The sequence below is a fragment of the Ovis aries genome, chromosome 20, assembly GCF_016772045.2.
Source record: "Ovis aries strain OAR_USU_Benz2616 breed Rambouillet chromosome 20, ARS-UI_Ramb_v3.0, whole genome shotgun sequence".
NCBI lineage: Eukaryota > Metazoa > Chordata > Mammalia > Artiodactyla > Bovidae > Ovis > Ovis aries.
Genome location: NC_056073.1, coordinates 16,459,882 through 16,477,842, shown reverse-complemented (window position 1 = coordinate 16,477,842; position 17,961 = coordinate 16,459,882). Strand labels below are relative to the sequence as shown.

The 17,961-nt window shown below is 43.0% G+C and overlaps 1 protein-coding gene across 9 annotated transcripts in view; it reads right to left on the bottom strand.

The window, feature by feature from the left end:
• Window positions 1-17,961, bottom strand: part of BICRAL (BICRA like chromatin remodeling complex associated protein) — a 77,697-nt gene extending 59,736 nt beyond the window's left edge. For 6 of the 9 annotated variants that reach the window (XM_060403189.1, XM_060403191.1, XM_060403193.1 and 3 more), the window contains exon 1: window positions 17,915-17,961. The gene's annotated coding sequence lies outside the window, so the exon portion shown is untranslated. The other 3 variants (XM_060403190.1, XM_060403192.1, XM_060403194.1) reach the window with 1 other exon arrangement.

The following is a 17,961-nucleotide window of genomic DNA, read 5'->3' as shown; positions in this document are numbered from 1 at the left end:
CCAATGCATGAATCACTATACCTACACATAAATACATAAACCTTTTTCACATTTTCTTTTCATTTTTGATGTCTAGTATTAGAAAGACTAGATTTTCCAGTAGTCAGGTATAGATGTGAGAGTTGGACTATAAAGAAAGCTGAGCAGCGAAGAATTGATGCTTTTGAATTGTGGTGTTGGAGAAGACTCTGAAGCGTCCCTTGGACTGCAAGGAGATCCAACCAGTCCATCCTAAAGGAGATCAGTCCTGGGTGTTCATTGGAAGGACTGATGCTGAAGCTGAAACTCCAATACTCTGGCCACCAGATGCGAAGAGCTGACTCATCTGAAAAGCCCTGATGCTGGGAAAGATAGAGGGCAGGAGGAGACGGGGACGACAGAGGATGAGATGGTTGGATGGCACCACCGACTCAATGGACATGGGTTTGGGTAAACTCCGGGAGTTGGTGATGGACAGGGAGGCCTGGAGTGCTGTGGTTCATGGGGTTGCAAAGAGTCAGACACGACTGAGCGACTGAACTGAACTGAACTGATTAGAAAGACATGTAACATCTACTGCATTTTATATAAGGCAATACTGAAATAGGTATTGACAGACAAGAAAATTCATCTTCTGAAAAGATATTGTAAGCTTATGATACGGATACATACAGTATAGTACTCTAAATGTGTTTTCTTGTCTGTACGGTTTTCTTAACAATTTTTTCTCGCTTGCTTTTTGCAAGAATTCAGCATATAAGAAATATACCAAATATATGTTAACCAGTGAGGCTTCTATTCAACAGGAGGTTATAACTTATTTTAAGTTTGGAGGGATAAAAAGTGGTACATGGATTTTTGACTGCTACGGAGCTGGTGCTCCTAACCCCCACATTGTTCAAGGGTCAACTGTGTTTTATTTTGTCCAGAACACTCAAAAATATTTGGACATTTTTAAAGATTTTACTTAGTACTTAAGATAATCGTTTCAACATTAATGTTAGATTAACTAGATATTTTACGTTTTTTTCCACACACAGTCTTCAAAATCTGGTGTGGACTTTACAATTACAGTACATCGCTACTGATGCATTTCAAGCACTAATGGCCATAATATGTGGCTTGTAGCCATCATATTGGACAGTTATCATCTAGAGACTTTCTTTCATAGAACTTAGTTTAGGAAAAACACTGGCCTACAGGCTCATTTGCCCTTTGTTAGTCTTTACGGACAGTCACAAAGTGGAAATCTTAAGAGTTGAGAACAACTGACAAGGTATGAATAATTATTTATATATGGCTTCCAAGCGGTTTTGTTGATGGGATTTTTTTATAGGAAAGGGGGATGAAGGGAATGGAGTTGCCATTAACACTTGCTTTCACCGGAGTATCACACATGCACACGCACACACACACATACATAAGGACATAATTTAGAAAAGGAAAAAGTTGAATATTAAGTATCAGTTCCAAAGACAACCCTAGTCTCGCCATTGGACTGAAATAATCCTCATCTTCTAAGAAGCAAAGTTAATTTTACATGCTTCTCATATACTTAAAGACTTTAACATATATTTCTAAAAACAAGTTATTTCTTCATGTTTGTGCAAAATTATCTTAAATACATGAGAAAAAAAGAAATTATTCAAGGAAAAAATAAACAAAAAAATTTGCTATGAAGAAACTAAAATTGATTTTGAGAGTTCCTCAATCAGGTACTCTCAGATAAGCCTCACAACTGGCTCTCAGACCCATTTAAACAAGGAAAACCAAGACTTGCCGTAGGCTTCTCAATCACATGGCAGTGTGTCAAAAATCCAGATTCTGAGGCCCATTCCAGACCCACCGGAACAGGAACTCAGGGTGTTCACCAAGCCTTCGTAGTCCTGATGCACACCCACGTCTGCGGACCATGAGGTCAACACAGAAACTGCATGTAAACCCAGTCTGTTTAACTCCAAAAGCAATAAATATTTTTTAGAAGTTTCAGGGAGGTGGGTTTTCTCTACTTTTTTTTTTTTTTTTTTGGTCTTTCTGGAGAAAGGGCTGAGAATTTTTGTGTGTATGTGTGGTAAAAATAACATATCATACAATTCACCATCGTAATCATTTGCAACTGTCCAGTTCAGCGGTTGTAAGAACATTCACATTGTTGGGCAACCATCACCAACATTCATCACCAGTTTTTTTCATCTCGTAAAAACTGAAACTCTACCCACTAAATGCTAACTTTCCCTTTCCCCTCCCCCATCCCTTGGCAATCACCATTCCAACGTGCTGCCCCTGTGCGTTTGGCTACTCTAGGTAACTCATATAAGTGGAATCTAGAAGTAGAACCCAGTTTCACCCAAACATCCTCAACTGCAGAAAGTCTGCAAAATATTGAAATGTATAAAGAAAATGAAGATCACTTATGATTCCTACTGCCTACCAGTGACTGCCATGGACTGAACTGTGTCCCCTCCAAAACTCATGTTGAAACCCTAAGCTCTGATGTGACTGAATAGAGAGACAGAGTCTTCAGGAAGTAATTGAGATTAGATGAGTTCACGAAGGGAGAGCCCTAATCCAGTAGGGCTGGTGCTCTTGTAAGAAGAGAGTCCAGGGCTCATGTGAGGACATCAAGAAGGCAGCCTTCCCCAGCAAGCTAACTGGCTGGCACCCTGGATCTTGGATTGCACAGCCTACAGAAATAGGAGAAAATAAGTTTCTGCTGTTTAAGACATCCAGCCTATGATATAGTTGACCCTTAAATCCAAGGTCTGGGGCACTGACCACCTGCACAGTTGAAAATCCACATATAACTTTATAGCTGGGTCCCCTACATAGATAGCTCCTCTGCATCCGTAGATTCAGTCACCTGTGGATCATGAGTAATGCAGTATGTATTCAGGGAAAAAAAATTTCACACATAAGTGGACCCATGCAGTTCAAGCCCACTTTGTTCAAGGGTTAACTGTATTTTGCTATGGCAGCCTGAACTAATACCATATGCCTTTTTTTGTAACTTTCCCAGCATTTTTTAAACCTGCATTCTGCAGACCAGTGTTCTGCAGGACACTGAGTTTTGGAAGGTGGATTTTAAAGTAACGTCAGGTTTTTACTACTAAATTTCGCAGTCTTTTCTATAATAAACTGAGCTGAAAAATGTCAAGAGGGGAATTTGTTATATTTGATCTCTAAATGTTTGGGAGGAAAACATGCCCTGCTGTTCTGATAAAAGTATGCTAGTAGAAAACTAACAGGAATTTCAAGGGGCAATGTCTAGGTCTTGGAAGGCAATACTGGCTAACAGGGATTATTCACTTAAGATAAAAAGTAATTTTCTAAAGGAGCCATTCATTCATTGATTCACTGTTAGCAGACTAGTCTAATTAAACGCTGCTTTAACGTTATTATTTTTTTTTAACAGCAATTTTAAAAAGCAGGATAGCTAAGCTCCAAATGGGTGAGGCACTGTTAACCCTTTGTATGCATGATCTCACAATTAATTCTCGTGAATTTCCTCTGCAAAGTAAATCCTCAATCCAGAGGGAGAAACAACGGCACAGGCCCCCAGAGAGGTTACATAATTTACTGGAGTCAGCACAGAAAGGAAGGAAAAGAGCCAGGATTGGAACACACATCTGTCTGGTTCCAAAGCTATTAATAACTACAATGCTTCTTTCTTAAATAACTGCCTTGCTTGACAGATTTTTATTTTTTTATACATAAAGAAAAATTCAAACACTGGCCTTGCACTGAGTGTATCTCACAAATTGTTACTCCAGTGTCCCCCCACCCATACCCTAGCCTTCCTTCCTTTTCTTTCTCTCCTCTTCTAGAAACTTCTCTCTTCATCTAAATAAGTTCCCCCACTGTCTCATCGTTTCCATACACTTCTCAGTTTCTTTCTTTCCCACCTAAATTCCTCTGCTTTGCCATCTTCTCCTGGTCAATGAATTTCTTAGGCTCCAGTTCAAACGCCATTTTGTACATGTAATCTTTCACTGCTCATTCACTCATGCCCCATATCCCATCTATCAAGAAATCTCATCAGCTATACTTTCAAAGAGATCCAGAATCCAACCACACTCCGCCTCCACTGCCACCTCCCTAGTCTGAGCTGTCATAACCTCTCGCCTGGCCTCTCTGCTTTCCCTCTTTTACCTGCTACAATCTATTCTCATTCCAACTTCCTGATGCTGCTAAATCACTTCAGTCATGTCCAACTCTGTGCGACCCCATAGACGGCAGCCCACCAAGCTCCCCCATCCCTGGGATTCTCCAGGCAAGAGTACTGGAGTAAGGTGCCATTGCCTTCTCCATCCAACTTCCTGAGTAATCCCTTTAAAACATAAATCAAAACCATTCAATGCATTCCCATTTTTCCCATTGTAAAAACCCAAATCCTTTTCTGTGCTCAACTGTGAATGCCCGTAACACCCTATATAACTGTTCCCACTACCCCCAAATCTCTGAACGCTTTCTGATTGTAGCCCTTGCTGACTTACCATGCCTTGAACTCACTGGGCCTGCTCAGGCCTCAGGCCTCAGGCCCTCTGCACTGGCTGCTCTCTGCCTGGAATGTCATTCCTTCAGATAAGGTCTTACTTCTTTCCATCCCCCCAGCATACCACATTTTTCTTTTATCCTCTATGACTCACTACAAAGTTTATCTAGGTTTATAGTTTGTCTTCTCAAGAGAGCCCTGCTCATTGAGGCACCTTGGAGCCTAGAATGGCACCTGGAATATATTAGCTGCTCAATAATATTTGCTGAACAAGTGAATGGATGGACTTGCTCATACACTTTAGTCAAAGGCTCTCTCTCCTTTGCTCTCACTTGTATCAGGCATTTGGGATTTAGCATAAACCGCTGTGTAGTGGTAGTGGTTTAGTTGTTAAGTCGTGTCTGACTCTTGCAACCTCATGGACTATATAGCCTGCCAGGCTCCTCTGTCCAGGGGATTCTCCAGGCAAGAATACTGGAGTGGAATGCCATTTCCTTCTTCTCTGCATGTATCTATTATCCACCCACCTAGATCATGTGTTCCCATACCCTCCAAGTGCCCTGTACCAAATTAGCATTTAATAAATACTTGATGATGAATTATCAGTACAGTAGCTTCTTCTCCTGCAGTAGATAGTTACAGTGATAACCCTTCAAAACATGACATTCCATTTAGAAAAGAGACATCCTGGAAAGCAAAGGGAAAAAAAAAGAATATTTTATATATATATCTATATATATATATATTTTTTGGCTGCACCAGGTGGCTTGTGAGATTTTAGTTCCCCAGCCAGGGATTGACCCATGGTTGAACCATGGCCCTTGGCAGTGAAAGCACAGAGTCATAACCTCTGGACTGCCAGAAAATTCCCCAAATATTTTAGATTACTCTTAAAAGGGTGTAAAATATTTTAAAGGTATGTACAGATAATGCATATACACATGCCAAATCTGTGTCATGCTCTGAAAGTAGATTACTTGCTTTGTCACCTCCATGTATATTATATACTGAAGACATTCCTGGGAGTCAAGCTTAAGGTTACATTTGGATAGGAAGGTAATTTGCAGAAAACACAAGAGAAGGAAAAGATATACAAAAAAAAAAAACCCAAAACAGTTAAGAAAATGGTAATAGGATCACATGTACTGATAATTACCTTAAATGTAAATGGGTTAAATGCATCAACCAAAAGACACAGACTTTACAGGTTGAAGTAAGGGAATGGGAGAAGGGATTCCTCGCAAATAAAACTCATAAGAAAGCTGGAATAGCAATACTCATATCAGACAAAATAGGCTTTAAAACAAAGACTGTGATAAGCAACAAAGAAGACACTACATAATGATCAACGGTTCAATCCAAGAAGATAAAACAATTGTATATGCACCTAACATAGGAGCACCTCAATATGTGAGGCAAATACTAACAAACATAAAGGGAGAAATCAACAGTAACACAATAATAGTTGGGGACTTTAATACCCTACTTACATCAATGGACAGATCATCCAGACAGAAAATCAATAAGAAAACGCAGGCCTTAAATGGATAGTAATTTGGAACACAGGACATATTTTAAATAACGAGTCAAGAATTTATGTAATATATCACAAAATTAAAAGGTTAATGTCAAATAGGTTTTATGGCACATTTTTTGATCTAGTATCAGTTCTAGCTGGGAAACATCTAAATTATAATGATAATGTGTTCTATAAAACAGTTTAGTATATAGAACTGAAGTCTTCATTTACATGAAACCTGTAACATCTCTCTCTACATTGTTCATCTTGCATTGCATATCCAATATGCATATTTTTAAAAACCAGTTTAGCCAACTTTAGGATCTTTTCAGTCATCTTTTAAAAATTATTTTTATTTTTGTCTGCCTAGGTCTCTGCTGTGCACAGGATTTCTCTAGTTGTGACACACAGGCTTCTCACTGAGGTGGCTCCCTTCCCTAACTGTGGCTCACAGGCTCTAGAGCACAGGCTCAGCAGCTGAGGCACAGAGGCTTAGCTGCCTGGTGGCATGTGGGATCTTCCTGGACCGGGGATCAAACCCACGTCCCCTGCATTAGCAGGTGGATTCTTAACCACCGAACCACAAGGGAAGTCCAAATATTTATTTGATTTATTTGGCTGTGCCAGGTCTTGGTTGCGGCACAACGGATCTTTAGCTGTGGCATGTGGGATCTGGCTCCCTGACCAGGGACTGAACTCGAGTCCCCTGCCCTGGGAGCAGAGTCTTAACCGCTGGACCATCAGGGAAGTCCCTATCTTTTCAGTCATCTTGACTGTAGCATACGCACAATTCATCTTGTAAATATTGGTGAGGAAGATAAGTAAACAGACCCCCTGCAAGACTTTTGGTAATTTCTTAATTGATTATATAGCTAATTTAAGCTTAGACCTTTAACAGTGCAAATGAAAAAAGAATTACAGTAATAATCTAGTACTCATAAAAATCTATTAAAAAGATAAGGAAATCTTCTCTGGTATGCACAAGCATTTCACATTGGCGCACAATGTCCATTTTACATTTCTAGATAAGTTAAGGCCCTCCCCACCACTTTTTCAAACATAGCTCCCCAAATTTTATTTTTCTTTGATTACTCTCTTTGGAAATTTACTTTCAGATTGTTTTACCTATATAATATATGCTGTAACAGAAAAGTATTCTAAGCAAATCATGTGACATAAAAAAGAGAAACAAGTGAGCAAAGAATTAGGGCAGTAGCTGAAGGGAGAAGTGAACTAAAAAAAAAAAAAAATCAGTTATTGTTTACCTGTTAAACAATAAGTGAAAAGGAATACCTAAAATAAATAGATAAAACAAGCCATCTCGAGGCTTATGGATAGAAACAATTCCAAACATCTCAAGGTGAAAATGTTCATCCATTAAGTGTGATCACACCTGGAGAAAAGAGGCTGGCCTCTCTGGATCTCTCCAATCCTAAGAGTCTCACAAATCTGAACAACCAGAATACAAATAGGTCAGTTTATTCTTACTTTTTATTTCTAAATATATTTCTCTGCATTTCTAGGAAATATCAGAGTTAAAAGAAATCTAAATTATAGAAGCATTTTTATTTTAAATACAAGGAGAAATACTTCCAAGTTAAAAGCACACCATCAAAACAACCTTTCCTCTCAAGAATCAGGAGGAAAAAAACCTGATTTTGTCTGTGTGGATAACAGTTCCTACACATGGAATGTAAAGAATCTGTCTGCAATGCAGGAGACCACCTATATTGTTATAACACTGTAAAATGTTATTCTAAGGAGAGTTGAATACCAATTCTAAAATAAAAAACAAGAAACTAAGTAAACGGATTATCTTAAAAAAAATACAATAAAAATCGGAAATACACTGCAAGCAACTTTTAAAGGTAGGTGATTTTAATACATATAATAGCAGTCTTAATATTCCTTAGTTATGTTTGAAATAGTCTACATAACAAAATTTTTAAAGTCTCTCCCATATTACACTTACCACAAGATTTTGAAATTCTTCATCTCCCCAAATTAAGCTTACCACTAGTAAGTAGTGAGAGGGCTGGTTCTCAATGAGGGAGAGGGAAAAGTCAGGTTATTTCTAGCCTTCCATGAAGAACTCAGGTACTACCTCAGACTATACAGGGAGCCACTGAATGCTCAAGAGCCATACGTCAGGCGGGGCGAACTGAAACATCCACAGTACGAGTGTTTCATCATCTTTTACTACTGTTGCCCATCAGGGCTCAGCTTTCTCACTGAGTCAAAAAGAAAAGGAAAAAAATCCTCTGATGCATTATCTTACTGGTCTTATATTCAACCTACAGCAAGGCCTCTTTAAAAGAATGTTTCTTTATAGAGTGAATCATACTTTGTACGTTTTAAATCCTTTCCCTCATATCTGTACTATGATTACACTATAGCATTCCAAGCAAGGGAACAACTTGAGCAGCACCATATCATGTTTAATTAAGGTTCTGAGTGTTCTCACTTCCAAATAGGATTTTTGTTTAGTGAAAGATATGATTCATAATCTCTGATTGCCCCCAAGTAGAGAGCTAAAATGGGCCCTATGTTTGATTCACCATGCTATGCAAATTGAAACTCAATTGTCTGCAGGAGGAGCAGAATAATGGCTCTGACCTAAAATCTGACCACTGACGACAAGATTCTGGGTTTTTGGGTCACCATTTTTAATTATCAACAAGACACTACCTTTTCCTATTTCTCCTATTGAAACAAAGGTCATCCAAGTTTAATTTTAGGACCTCAAAATATTTTAACTTGTACGCAGTCATTTGTAGACAAAATTTAGACATGGTTTTAATAGCAATGGCAAACTGTATGAGGTATGGACATGCAGTATATATTCAAACCCCAGCTCTGCCCCTTAGCAATGTAACCTTGGGTAAGCAATTTATCATTTCTAAACCTCAGTTTCATTATCTATAAGATGGAGACAAACCTATCTACAGGGAGTTCTTTAGAATTTTATAATCCTTAACACCCATCAGGGCCTAAAAGAATATTAAGGTTTAACAACATTCTTTCTCCTTTCCCCCATTTTCTTTCTTATGAAAATGTTTCAATCACAGGTTGGAATTCTATGTTTAATTTCTAATGATACTAGGAAGCACCATGGATTTCAGTAGAAAACTGAAATAAGCCTACGCCTTTCCTAGAAAGCCCACCGTGTGGGTTTCCCAGGTGGCGCTAGTGGTAAAGAACATGCCTGCCAATGCAAGAGATGTTAAGAGAAGAGGGTTTGATCCCTGGGTTGGGAAGATTCCCTGGAGAAGGGTATGGCAATCTACTCCAATATTCTTGCCTGGAGAGTCCCATGGGCAGAGGAGCCTGGTGGGCTACAGTCCATGGGGTCACAGAGTTGAACACGACTGAAGCGACTGGGCACATAGAAAGGCAATACTTTTCACATCTCATTCCCTCACATTCAGGATTTTTATTTCAGGTAAAATGAATGTTTAGTGTGTTCGCAAGATAAGCCAAAGAACCCACAAAAACAGAAAATGTTCAATTTTCCAACTTTATTAAAAAGAAATGTATAATTAAATCACAACTACATAAATCAAAGTTGATTGGGAGTAGAGGGAAGGGGAACCTGGGTTAAACATCTGGTACAGTGAGGTTTCAGGCTCTTCCTGGATAGAAGCACATATGAGGTAAGGGGGAGAAAAGATCAAGCCCCTAGCTGCCTCTCCCCAAGACCTCTTCTTCCACATTCCCATCCCAGTTACGCTGCCCATTCTGAGCGCTCCTGAGCTGCACCACGCGTGTACAACCACCTCAGCAGAGCGGCCTCCTGGACCCATTTCCACTCAGCGAGGGACCACTTACACAGTTTCCCTTCTAGGGCTTTCCTTTAAAGTCAGCACCTCCTTTCTTCTCTGTCTACATCCCCACTGCACATTTGTTTAACCACCCCCGCGCCCACTGTGGTTTTCACTTTCACTCCAGAACACTACTGATCATGAGAAAACCGTGCCATGCAGGTGGATTTGGTACACTGTTTAATTCACGTTGCCTCACTGCCACCAAGTCCCACTCCTTTCCTCCATCTTCCCCCACATCTCACACATTTCACAAATTTCTTCCCCTCAAACTCAAAACCTTTTGCCTCTGCCCCTGTCAAATGACCATGCGATCTTCTCAGGAAAGACCTCTATTCTGAATCCTATCATCTACCCTGCTCTCCTCTCCTTTTCTTTCACTGTTACTTTTTCTGCAGGCAATTTGGGGAACAGAGTGAGTAACAGCAGTGTGAGGAAAGAAGAGAAAAAATGAGGTTAAAGAGAGCGCCACAAAGTTCCACTTGGTATTATCTGAATTTTTAAAAATGACCGTCTCTTAGTTCTCCCCCTCTCCTTTTAACCCGACTTTTCTCTCACCCACAGCCATCAGAATGTACAAGTCCCTGCTGACTTCTATCTCAAAAAACAATTTTTATTTAGTTCCCATCATTCTGTTCTACCTGGTTGTCTAAGTAGTCAGCCAGCAAATGTTTACTGAGCACCCAGCTTGTTTTAAATGCCATGCTAAAGGCTTAGAAAAAGTCAGTGAACAGGGAAGCTTAAGATTTCTCTGTCCTCCTCCAGAAGCTCTGTGTCTACAGGTGACTGCTTTGCCTACTCGTTTGGGCCCATGATAAGAGGGGTTACTGTCTCTTTATTCTCAATAATTTGAGATATGATTTCTAAGTCTTTCTTCCATAGAACCTGGGTCTTCAGCATTGAGAGCGCAGAGTCTTAACCACTGGACCACCAGGGACCTCCTGAATTCATTTAATTGCGGTAAAACATGCAAGATTTACCACTTAAGCGTACACTCTATTGGTTTTAAGTACATACACACTATTGCATTGGGTTGGCCGAACAGTTCATTCTGAATGTTCTTCAATAAAGTTCTCAGTGAAAATGAAAAACGTGTCTTTTTTTTTTTCACTTAAAACCAAACGAGCTTTTGGGCCAACCCCATAAAACTATTGTCACTATCCAGCTCCAGAACTTTTTCATTATCCCTAGCTGAAATTCTCTACCATTATGTCCCTTTTTATTAACCAAAAGTTATTCTCATGGTTAAATTCTTGGCCCCCACCCTCATTATCCTGGTTCATCACTGTTACCCCCTTGCAACCACCCTCGAGTCCCTGGCATCTCTCCTCCTATCATATCTGGGGGCAAAAATGCCAATCTTGGTTGCACCGATCACCTGGCTGCTTTTACTTCGCTTGTAATAAACGGTGGTGGTTAGCTGGTGGCAGAAAATCACACAACTAATTGGACTGATTAGTTTTACCTTAATGCAGACCCCCACCCTCCAATGCGCACCCAGGCATTCAGCAATGCCCAGCCACCCTATCGAGTATCCCAATGAGTTCACTGTCCTGCTGTCCAAAGCAAGGTGTCCTAATCTCACACCATCCACACCCCTTCCTCCTTTAAGGTGCTGGCCCTGCCTCAGACTCCACTAAGAAAACAGAAACCAAGAGAACAAAAAGCCCCGTATTCTACCTCCAATTCCTAAACCTCTCTGCCTTCTCTCCTGCTACACTGCAAGTCATCCTGCTCCCACCAAAGGCAAACCTTCTTGTATTCTGACTCTTCTCCTACTGAATTTTGTTCCTTTGGCAGGAATTCTGGTGATCCAGTGGTCGGGCCATGATGCTTTCACTACCTTGGCACGGATGCCTAGCTGGCCCAATTCCTAGTTGAGAAACTAAGATCCTGAAAGCGCAGCAAAGGAGAGAGATGAAGAGAAAGAAAGAATTCTGCTCCTTTGGTAGTCTTATCTTTCTTCTGCATTAGTCTCTCCCTATTAGACAGTCTCACTAGCTTATTGAAAATGCTCTTCTATTTCCTATCAGTTCAAAAAATGTGCTTCCTTGACCCCACCTCTCTCTCTCCCCAACCACTGCTGTGCCATTTCTGTTCTTGCTTTACAGCAAAAATTTCCCAACAAGCGGGTCACATTTGCTTCACTCCCACTCTCAGTTCAGTTCAGTTGCTCAGCCGTGTCTGACTCTTTGCAATCCCATGGACTGCAGCACACCAAGCCTCCCTGTCCATCACCAACTCCTGGAGTTTACTCAAACTCATGTCCATTGAGTCGATGATGCCATCCAACCATCTCATCCTCTGTTGTCCCCTTCTCCTCCCACCTTCAATCTTTTCCAGCATCAGGGTCTCTTCAAATGAGTCAGTTCTTCATATCAGGTGGCTAAAGTATGGGAGTTTCAGCTTCGGCATCAGTCCTTTCTATGAATATTCAGGACTGATTTCCTTTAGGATGGACTGGTTGGATCTCTTTGCTGTCCAAAGGACTCTCAAGAGTCTTCTCCAACGCCACAGTCCAAAAGCATCAATTCTTCAGCGCTCAGCTTTTATAAAGTCCAACTCTCACATTCATATATGACTACTGATAAAACCAAGCTTTGACTAGACGGACCTTTGTTGGCAAAGTAATGTCTCTGCTTTTTAATATGCTGTGTAGATTGGTCACAATTTTTCTTCCAAGAACAAGCGTCTTTTAATTTCATGGCTACAGCTACCATCTGCAGTGATTTTGGAGGCCCCCAAAATAGTCTGTCACTGTTTCCATTGTTTCCCCATCCATTTGCCACTAAGTGATGAGACCCGATGCCATGATCTTAGTTTTCTGAATGTTGAGTTTTAAGCCAACTTTTTCACTCTCCTCTTTCACTCTCAGCAAGAGGCTCATTCTCTCAGTGCATTCCAATTTGGCCTCCATTCCACATGCCACTAAAACTACTTGTCAAGACCGCCAAATCCAAGTGGAATTTTTCTCTCCTCAGGGTTTAACTTCTCAGTAGTATTTGGCACAGCAGGCCACTCCCTTTTCTTGAAACAGATAAAATCATTCTCCTGCTTTAGTGCTGAGCCTTCTTGGTCTCCTTTGCACCTACTTCACTCACGGGAAAGTTTCAGGCTTGATCATAAGTCCTCTATGCTCACAGATGATCTCAACCAGTTCCATGACACACCATCTCTATGCTGGTGACTCTCAAAATTTGTGTCCACTACCCTCAGCTCAACTTGAACATTCACCGCCTGCTTGACTTTCCACTTAGGTTTTGGAAACACTTGTGAGACATCCAACGGGTTCCATATAGAACTCTAGTAGTTACCCGCCCCCACCCCCAGTCTTCTCTACAAGCAACTGGCACCCCCAGCCACCAAGCCGTAACCCAGGGATCTGAAGGAATCCTTTGATTCCTCCTCCTCTTCCTCCACAGACAACCCATGAAGCAAATACTCCTGATTCAACCTCCAAAATCTCTCTGAAACCGACCATCTACTCTGCTCCATCTCCACTGCACTCACCTAAGATACTATCAAACTTGAGCTCACCATTGCAGTAGTTCCCCAACTGCCCTCTCTGCTGCCTCTCTTGTTCCAGAGCAGCCAGTGATGTTTAAAAACAAAATCATATCACTCCCCTAATTGAAGCCCTACAATAGCTTCTCCTCTTCATAAAATAAAATCCCCAAGCTCCTGTATGTCTTCAGAGGCCCTGCACAACTTCTCGAACCCCATTTCACTGCATTCTCCTCCTGCTTCTTTCTGTTCTAACATCCCTGCCCTTCCAGGGCTTTGCACTTGTTCCCAGGCCAGGAATGTCTCCCCAGCTTTCCACAAGGCTAACACAAGTTCATGTGTCAAGTCTCCGCTCAAATGTCACCTTTTCACAGGGACACTCCTTGACTCTCACTAGCTAAAACAATACACTCTTTTCCCCATAACACACTCATTTGACCCACCAGCTTAACTTCTTATACGTTTTTTCTTAATCTTTAATTTCCTTGATTGTTTCCTTATTTCCTGTTTTTCACACTATACTACAAATTTCATGAGGGCAGAGATCTTGTCTGTCTTGAATTCTACTGAAGGCTACTTTAAAATAAAGAAGCTACTCTTTCCCTCTGAACAGGCTGATTTTTAGATCCATGCGCCCGCTCCCCCCACCCCCCTACCCCCGACCCCTTTCAAGCTTTACTGGATTTTAGTCAAAGAAAATAATTCCTGTGGCATTTACGCCATGAAAAACAAGCGGAGAAAAACCACATGGGACAGTCAAATACTAGAACTCCACCCACTCACTAGACGACGGACTGCACACCGATACCCTGCACACAGGTATGCACAGCGGCCCCTTACAAAGCTTTTCAAAATGTAGGACAGAGGAACATGGATACAGGCAAAAATAACAAACTCTGACACCTGCATCAAAAGTTTCAACCATTTCCCCTAACAATCACTAAACACGACAGTGATTTCAGAAGAAAGAAAAGCACAAAATAACTCAAATATGTGATCTTTGCTCCAGAGAAGTTAATGATTTCCTCACTGACTTGGTTCTCTCATTTTGGTCTGGCTGGCTATTCATTATCTGCTCTGGGTGTTTCTTCCTGACCTTCTGTGTCTTTAATGCATATTCTGTTCCTACCAAGTCTCATGTTTAGAATAAGTTCCCCATCCTACTTCCCAAAATGCAAGAAATATCTTTTCAATTTAAAATTCAAAAAAGAACTCATTCTTTCAAGGATTTATCTCTAGGTTTTGATTTCAGTAAATCTTCTACCCCACTTCTAACTTCTGTATTTCCTAGATTCAATTCTATTTTTGTTCCAGAGCTATCTTGACTAAACTAGCTGGCCTGGACAGACCTGAAGCCAGTATGTTATATACCTTCTTAGTACAGTAGAAGGAAACTATATATATATTTTAAAATGTACTAAGATTTAAAAGTCTTGGGATACCTAAGATTTCTTTCCGTAAGGAAACCGTTTCAATATTTTGATAAATGGCAGAGGAGAAAAATTAAAAATAACACAAGCAATAAAATTTTGCTGAAACTCAAAATGAACCTCAAGTCTCATCAGTTCAGTTCTGTCGCTCAGTCAAGTCTGACTCTTTGCAACCCCATGAATTGCAGCACATGCTCCAATTCAAAAGACAGCCAGCAGCACAGTGCATAGTTTAATATAGGGATGTTCTGAATACGTCTCTGGGTCACAATGAAGTCACCTGGAGAGCTTGGAATAACACACAGTCCTACGTATTTAGATCCAGGCGATCCTAGATGAGCAAGAATTTCAAAATTCTTGGAGGGAGTTACGAGCATCAAGAAACTGAAAGTCAGAAACTTAGAACTGAGACTGTCCAATACATCAGACCTTTTGAAAAACCCCAACTGTCCCTAACAAATAATGGATATTACAAATCCGTCTTTTAAAAACATCTCACCAGTTGATTCTGATGCTCAGATTTGGAAATTAGATAGAGCGAAGTACAGGGCTTTCTGGGATCCACTGTCAATTCTATCACTTAAAACTTTGAGACTTTGAACAATTCAACTACTTTGGCAAACATTATTAGTTCCTTCCCTGGTAAGCAGAGAATAAATACCAATACTGCAGGGCTGGTATGATAAATAGGAATTAAAAAACAGTTTCTGGCCTACAACAGTGTTCAGCACAGGGTAGGTCTTAAAGGGCCTAAAAACATCCACCACAGTTAAGGACATACCTAATGGTGCCACTATGTTACTTTTATCCACTAGAAATTAACTATTTACTTTCCATCTAGACGCCTAGAAAGATCAGAGCTTTACAGACTCCTCCTCCCAATAATCTTTTCAGTAACAAAGTTAAAACCCACCCATCCATTGTTATACTGCTACTACAAGACAGCTGAGTATTTTTATGACTGCTTCTAGGAAACATTTTAAATAAAAAGTGGGGGAACTGAGAAGTCTTATACTGATTAGAAACAGATGAACCATAACAGTCCCCCCCTTTTTTTTGAAAGGAAAAAGTCTCTGGGGTGTTTCAAAGCGAGTTTAATTTTTCAGATCAGAGAGAGGTCTAAGTAATTTACTACCATTTATAATAGGGACTATGAAAGCCAGAGAAGTTTCAAATCACTGGAACCCATTACCTTCCCACAAATGTGCCAACCAGAGAAAAGGCTGTCCAGGGTTGTGAAAACACAACCCAGAAAACTAGTAGGGGACCCATACAGAACCACGATACTGGAAGGCAGACAGACACTGTCCTCGACTTTTTTTTCTGCAATTCTGCAACTGGGTTTGACTCTCCTCTCAAAATGAAGTGGAAGAGGGCGAAGGGAAAGCCTGCATGATCTGCGCCCAGCCAGGCCAGGGAAAGCGAAGTCTTCCAGGTTCAAGCCCTAGGAAGACGTGGGGAAGCCTTCATCCCCAATCTTGACTGGGGTTGGGGGTGGGATGCGGGTTTAGGGAGAGACCCCTCGGCTGCAAGGCCCGACTCTTTTCCCTTAAAGGCAAGTGGTAAAAGGAATAAGACACCGCGGTCCCCAACCCCTCCCCGCTCTGAGCCGGCAGCCTACTCTTTTGGGTCTGGGGGCACCGAGAGGGACCAGGCTACTCCACGCAAGGCCCACGTACAGACTTCTGCCCGCGGAGCGTGGCCCCCACGTCCCGGACCTCCCGGCGCTCGGGCCGGCGAACCGTCCAAGAAGGGCGCTGCCCGTGCCGCCGGGGAAGATGGCGCCCGCAGAGCAACTGCGCCACCAGCACTGGCTAAGGGCCAGGCCCAGCGCCATCTTAGCGCCTTCCAACCGCCCCCCCCCCACCCCGCCCCGCACAACCCCCGCAAGAGCCTGCATCCTGGCCGGTCGGGGGGCGCGAACCGCGTCGGGCCCGCGCACTCTCAGCCAAAAGAGAGTGCCACCGAGCCTCTCGTCTCTTCGGAGCGGCCGCGCGGGGCCCGCAGGAGGAGCCCGGCTGGGCCGCCGGTCCTCCGCGCGGCGCGAGGGCTCGTCCGGGCCCGGCCGCGGGTCGTCGGCGGTGCTTCGGACCCAGGCGGCGAGGCGACCGGGGAAGGGCCAGGCCGGGCGGCCCAGGCGCGCGCGCCGGGAACCAAGCCGGAGCGGCCGGCCGGCCCCGAGCTCTCCCCGCCGCAGCCGGCGGCACAAGCGCCGGGAAGGAGGAAGCCAGGATGAAAAATAAACCCCGTCCCCGCCGCCTCCCTCCCACCCGCTCCCCTCCCCCTCTTGAGACGCGGGGTCCATTTTGCCTAGAAGAAAGAAAATGCGATTCACACCCAAGAGCTTCCGAGAGAGAAAAGAAACGAGGCGGGGGGAACCGAGGGGAGGAGATTGGAAAAGCTTATTTTTCTTCCTCGCCCGCCGTCACTCCTGGCCCTCCCTGCCCCCTGCTCGCGGCCCCGCCGCGCCCGTCCTCCCCTCGCCGAGCCCCGCTCCCTCCTTCCCGGCTCCCGGCGGCTCCGGGGGGGGCGGAAAACACACTCGCACTCGCGCACACAACTAATTTTAAACCGGCTCAATCAATGAGTCATTAAAAGGCTTCCCTCCCCTCTCCTCCCCACCACCAACCGCCACGCCACCCCCCTTCCCAGGCTTCTCCCTCTCCCCGCTCCAGAAATTTGCATCCGCGAAAAGAAAAAAAAAAAAAAAGAAGGCGCCAGGGCCCCCACCCCGCCGAGGAGCCCCCAGCCCGGCCCCGCCGCCCCCTGCCCGCCCGCGCCCCCGCCCGCGACACTGAACTTGGTCTTCCCGGGGCCCGGGCATCGCTGGGAAAGGCATAAACACTCGATTCCCCTTTTCTCCGTGTCCATTAAACATCCCCCCCCCCCCCCCACCCCCCCCCCCCAAACCCCCCCCCCCCCCCAAAAAAAAAAACACAGCCTTAGCCAATAGCTCTCTGGGCTGAAACCTAATATCCTGGTTTTGGCAACTCGGTGTTTAATTTGCTCCTCTTTCTTTTCTGTCTGTCTGGAGATAGATCTCCAGCCCCCCCGCCCTCGCTTTTCCCCTCCCCGAAGGAAAGAGGCAGAGGAAGGAGGTTGTGTGTGTTTTTTTTTTCTCCTTGAAATTTTTATCACAAAATTATAATACACTCAAAGGGAAACTCACCGTCATGAAAAAGCAGTGCCTTGTCAACGGGGTTTCTGCGCCATCGC